The sequence below is a fragment of the Ceratotherium simum genome, chromosome 27 (assembly GCF_057802395.1).
Source record: "Ceratotherium simum simum isolate JZ-2026a chromosome 27, ASM5780239v1, whole genome shotgun sequence".
Lineage (NCBI taxonomy): Eukaryota > Metazoa > Chordata > Mammalia > Perissodactyla > Rhinocerotidae > Ceratotherium > Ceratotherium simum.
Window position 1 is genome coordinate 11,594,518 of NC_141926.1, and position 6,455 is coordinate 11,600,972.

Sequence of the window (6,455 nt, forward strand, 5' to 3'; positions counted from 1 at the left end):
TCTCCATGCACTTTCTTCTCTACTTTTGGGACTCCAATTCCACTTGTATTAGTTCTTTGCCCTATATCTCTTATACTCCTTTGTTGTATTTTCCATTATTTTTTCTCTTGTGCTTCGTTCTACGTATTTTTAACTGACTTATCTTCTAATTCATTGATTCTTTCTTCAGCTGTGTCTAATCAGCTAGTAAATTCATCCACTGAGGTAATACTTTTTATAGATTCTAGCTGTCTGCCAAAATTCTACTTATTCATGAATTAACTTTGGAAATTTATTTTTTTTCTGGAAAAAATATATATTTTATCCAAATATTCAAATTATATTTCTTGAGTAGCTTTTCATTTAGGTGATCCTTTCTATTTTTCTTTATCTTCCTTTTTGTTAATTTCTGTTCTTAGTTTAAAATTTAATTTATTATTTCTTTAGTTTATCTCATAGTTCTTCTTTTGCTTTTTGAGTTATTTTCTATCATTTTTCTATTTAAAAATTTGTTTAATGCCATAAACTTGCCTCTAAGAGCCAGTTTACAAACCCAGAGGTTTTCATATATATATATATATATATATGACACTTTCTATGTCATTTAATATCTTATTATTTCTACAATGTTTTCTTCTTTAACCAATGAGTTAGGTAGACATGTATTTGGTTTCTGGTTTTCAGATATATGAATGTTTATTGACTGTATATTTATTATTGATATATAACTTTTTAAAAATTGAAAGCAAGATTTATTTTTCTATCAAATCCCTAATCCACGTTCCAACCAATGGATGAGGGTACATCAAGACTCTTGGTAAAAATAGTTGCAATTTTCTATAGAAAAAAAAAAATTCTTTTTCTTTATAAAAAGATCTTACATATTTGTGAGCAGATGAAAAAATTCACATGTTGAATGGGTCTGTGTGTTGTTCTTTTATGTATTCAAATGTTCCCTTCCTGTTGTCACTTCTGCACAGATGAGGCACCAATAATAGTTTGGTAGCTGCATTAACAGTCCTCTCTCCATCTCACAGAAGTACACATAGGAAAATGGTACTCCCATATCAGCCTTTGCAGTAAAATTCACCAGTTGCTCACTCCAAGGTTGAATGAAGGAAGCATTAGTTGTCATATATGTGCCAACCACCATGTTCATATACTGAACCTGACTGGACAGGCTGGTCATTCCCACAGGGTAGAAGTTGGAGTTCCTGATTTTCTGGGTGGCCATGATGGCAACGATTACAAGGGAGTTCTGCTTATTAAACTTGACTTTCACTACTTTGATACTGTAATCATCCACAAGTACTGAATGCAGAAAAAGGAAGAAAACCACCACACCAGATGCAAAGAGACAGAGCAGGGTGGACAGGAGGACATACTACCTAGTTCCCTGAGAACACAATCTCAGATCACTGTGTGGCATCAAACCCACCTACTCATTTACTTGCTGTGTTGGAATGTATGTAACCTGTCCCTTGACACATGAGACTGTAATGTTATCTCACCCTGTGAACTCCACATATGAGAACTGAGCAACTGCATCTTCCTGTTCTTGTTCAGTCTGAAAATCCTCCCTATCATCTTCTCTCTTTCCTTTGCAGGAAGTGGGGGCAAGCAGAGGCAGAATGCTGGGACCCCGTGGCTGTGATATGCCACTTGTGTCATGTCCTGCCCCTTTGGTTTTCAGAGCTGCACAGACTGATTTATAACTTAATTGCATTTTGGTCATTGAACCCAGTTTATATAAAACTGATATTTAAAAATTTGTTGAGATTTATTCTGCGACCTAGTATCTGCCCAATTTCTGAGAATGTTCCACGGGCACTTGTACAGAATGTATATTCTCTATTAGTTGGGTGCAGGATTCTGTCTATATATCTACTCAATAAAGCTTGTTAATTCTATTATTCAAATATTCTTTATGCTTACTATTTTTTTTGAGGGGGGGAGATCTATTAGTTTCTGAAAGAAGTATGTGAAACCTCTCCCCACAATCCCATTCCTCTTAATGTAGAAACCCCAATTTCTTGTAAATCTGCCACTATTGTTTTATATTTTTTTAGTCTGTATATTTAGGTACATACAAGCCCATAATTTTAATATCTTTCTGGCAGATTGTCTGCTTTTATTAAATTGTGGTGACCTTTGTGTCCTATTGATCACCTGAATTTCTACTTTTTCTTATGTGAATATTGATACCTTAGGTTTCTGTCATTTAGCCTTGGCTTAGTATGTTTTTTCGTTGCTTGATTTTCAACTTTTTGATTTGGTTTTATTTTAGATATGTATCTTGTGAGCAGCATATAGTTAGATTTTACTTTATTAGTCAATGTGAAAATCCTAGTCATTTAATGTGTGCTTATACTGTTTAAGGAAATTATGATTATTGATATATTAGGATATATTTCTACCATCTTATTTTTTTATTTATGTTTAAAAACTTTATTCTTAAAGTATTTTTCCCTCTTGTTTTCCATTGGTATGATAAAGCATGCTATATACACTTTTATTTTAAAAAGGGAATTTACTTTGCTGCTTTGCAACTTACAGATTTTTTTCTATTCTTTTCATAATTACCCATACATCTTTAGCATACTTAGTGAACTATGTATTTAATAATTTTCCTATGAAGTTTCTAGTTATTCAGTATTTCTATCTTCTTCCTGATCACATCAAGGACCCTAGAAAACTTCAATTATCTGTTGAACTTTCACCCATTTAATTGATCTTACCCCTTTTAAGACGTCTAAATTAATCATTATTATTTTATTAATTTAAGAAGTAATTAAATGTATTAACATTCTTTATCAATATCAGTGATTACCATTTTATCTCGAATTTCACACATTCTGTCTTGTCCTCTTTTCTTCTGGCTGAAGTACAACCATTTATAGTTCTTTTAGTGAACGTGAATTCTCTTCATTTTTGAAATTCTGAAAATCTCTTTACTTTGCTTTATTCCAGAATGGTAGTTTAGCTGGTTGTAATAGTCTAAGCCCACGTAATTCAATGGAGAAAGGTCAGTCTCTTCAACAAATGGTAATAGAAGAAGCCAGTTGGATACTGCCATGCCAAAACAACCCTCAACCTTTACTTCACTCATAAAAAACTCAACTCAAAGTGGATCATAAACTAAATGTACAACCAAAAACTATAAAATCTCTAAAAGAAAACATAGAAGAAAATCGTAGTGATCTTGGGTTAGACAAACACTTAGCTAAGATTAGAAAAGCATTAATCAAAATTAAATTTAATAAATTAGATTTCATAATTTGCTCTTTGAAAGACATTGTCAATAAAACGAAAGACAAGCTTCACACCAGGAGAAAATACTTGCAAAATACCTATCTGATAAAGACTTCAATCCAGAGATACGGATAGCCGATCAACATATGAAAAGATATACAATATCATTAGTCACTTAGAAAATTCAAACTAAAACCTCAATGAGATACCACTACACACCTACTAGAATGACTAAAAAATTTAAAACTGACCACACCACATGCTGGCAAGGATGGGGAGCAACTGGAACTCTCATACCCTACTAGTGGGAATGCAAAATGGTACAACCAATTTGAAAAAATATTTGGAAGTTTCTCATAATGTTAAACATACAACTACTTCTCCTAAGTATTTACCCAAGAGAAATGAAAACATAGGTCCAACACAAAGACCTGTGAGTGGATGTTTTTAACAACTTTATTCATAAGAACTCTGAAGTGGAAATAACCTTAATGTCTATCAAGTAGTGATAGATAAGTTGTGGTATATCCATAATTAAATACTAACCAGCTATATAAAGGAACAAACTACTGACACCTGAAACAACATGGATGAATCTCCAAATCATTATGAGAGAGACAGACATGAAGGCTACAATCTGTATGATTCTATTTATATGACATTCTAGAAAAGGTGAAAATGTATAGTCAGAAGTCAGACCAATGGTTGCCAAGGGCTAGGCTTAGGAGAATAGATTACTACAAAGGGGCACATTGGAACACTTCTGGAGGGAGGAAATATTCTATATATTTATTATGATGGTGATTACATGATTATACATTTGTTAAAATTCCTCAAATTTTATATCTCAAAAAGATAAATTTTATTAAATGTAAATTATACCTTAAAAAAGATGACTTTAAATAAGTATGAATATAATCCAGATTCTGACCATTTCATGCCATTTTCTTTGCTACTCTCTTGGTCCAAGCCACCACCATCTCTATTTAGCTTCCTGAATAGTCTCCTTTCTTCAGCATCTTTAGTCAGTTCTCAACAAGGCAGTCAGAGTGAGCACATTAAAATGTAAGTCAAAGCATATCATCCTTCTGTTCAAAACCATGCATTTTTTTCCCATCTTATAAAGGTTTATAAAAGTCCCTACAAGATCTTCCCTCCATCTCTCTTGGGGCCTCCCTCCCCCACTCCACCTCCTGGGTCCCTCTTTCCAGCAACACTAACCTATTTATTTTTCCTAGAACCAGACCTTTCCCATCTTAGTGTCCTCACGTTTACTGCTCCCTCTGCCTCTTCCCAGGTGCCTGAGGTCTCCCAGGTGCCTGAATAACCTGCTCCCTTGCTTCCTTAAGACCTTTATTCAAATGTCACTTTTTCAGTGAGTTCTTCCCTTGCCATCCTATCTAAAATTACAACCTCCTCCTAGCCCTGGTCAACACTCCCTATCCCCTTTTCAGCTTTATTTTTTCCATAGCACTTGTAAATTTTTAACATACTGTGAATTTTATTGATTTCTTTTGTTTCTTGTTCGTCTTGCTCCCCACCCCAAGTTGAACATGAACCCCATCAGAAAAGAAATTTTTGTCTGTTTGTTGATCCCTGTCTCTCAGTGCCTAAAACAGTGCCTGGCACATAATAGATGCTCGATACATAGAGGTTAACTAAAGAAAGAAATGAATGCACATATGGTTTTTCTCATTTAATACATCACTTAAAGAAATTTGATAATAATGCCATTAACATTAGTCAGAGTTCTCCTGAGAAACATAACCAATAGGAGATTTTATATATACATATATATATAATGTGATATATGTGTATATATTATATATACATACATAAAAAGACTTATTTTAAGGAATTGGCGCGTGTGATGATGGAAGCTGGCAAGTCCAAAATATGCAGACTTGATGTCCCAGTTGGAGTCTGAAGGCTGGCAGGCCGCTGTAAAACCAGAAAGAGCCTACGTCCCCGTTCGAAGGCTGTCAGGCAGGAGAATTCTCTCTTACTCAGGGGAGAGTCAGCTTTTGTTTTATTCAGGTCTTCAACGATTGACTAAGGCCCACCCACTTTGGGGAGGGCAATCTGCTTTACTCAGTTTATAGATTTAAATGTTAATCTCATCCAAAAACATCCTCACAGTAACACCCAGAATAATGTTGGAACAAATATCTGGGCACCATGTGGCCCAGTCAAGTTGACACATAAAATTAACCATTACATCATAATATTAATATTAATACTACTAATATGTTAACTACATCCATCAATTTTCTTATATTATACCATGTTAAACCAACCTGGGCATTCCTGGAATAAACCTACCTCTGTTATGATATAGTGTTTATTTTAGAATTGCTGAATTCAGTTTGCTAATATTTTATCTAGCATCTTTGCATCTATTTTCAGGATTGGTGTTGACTAGTAATTTTCGTTTTTCATCCTGTCCTCATGTAGGTTGGTATTAGAGTGTTCTAGCTTCATAAAATGAGTTGAGGATTACTGGCTGTCCTTAATATTCAATTTCTTCACATTTTTTAGAATTGTGATTTTTAGGCTTATTTTGAGAGAGTTTTGTTTTTCTGTTTCATTTCATTTTTCTGCCCACCTGCCTCTACCCCACCTAGCCAGCCCTTCCCTGACCAGCATTTTGTGATAGCTTCCACCTGGACTCTGGGATTTCATCCTGGACCAGATTTTATAAGGGCAGTTTGGGGTCTCTGTCCCATAGTGATCCTGGGGACATTCGTGTCATCGTGATGCCAGTACGTGACTAGGCTCAGTTTTGAGCTCGGGGTTGGGTCTCCATCCCCGCATTCCCAGACCCTCATTCTTCTAAAATCTTGATCTCCAGACGATGGAAATCCACTATTTCCTTCTTTCAGGGCTCCCACCCAGTTCCTGACTTCCACAACGAAGGTGCCCCTCTGCCAACTTGGGTGTTTGCATCTTGGGTTTGCCCCACAGAAGCCAAGCTCCCTGCTGATTTTACACAAAGAGCCCAGTGGGTCAGAGGCTGCCAGCAGTTTTTCTTCTGCCTCTCTTGAGCCAGACGTCTGTTTTTAGCTTTCCATTTTTATACCTTATCTGTTGTGGCTTTGTGTTCAGAGCTGAAGGATGGATCAAAGCATGAACTCATTGAGCTGGCTTGTCCAGAACACTCTTCCCTATCTTTCTTATTTTCAATTCACTGCCTTGTTGAACATAGATTTTAAGAAGCTATTTTA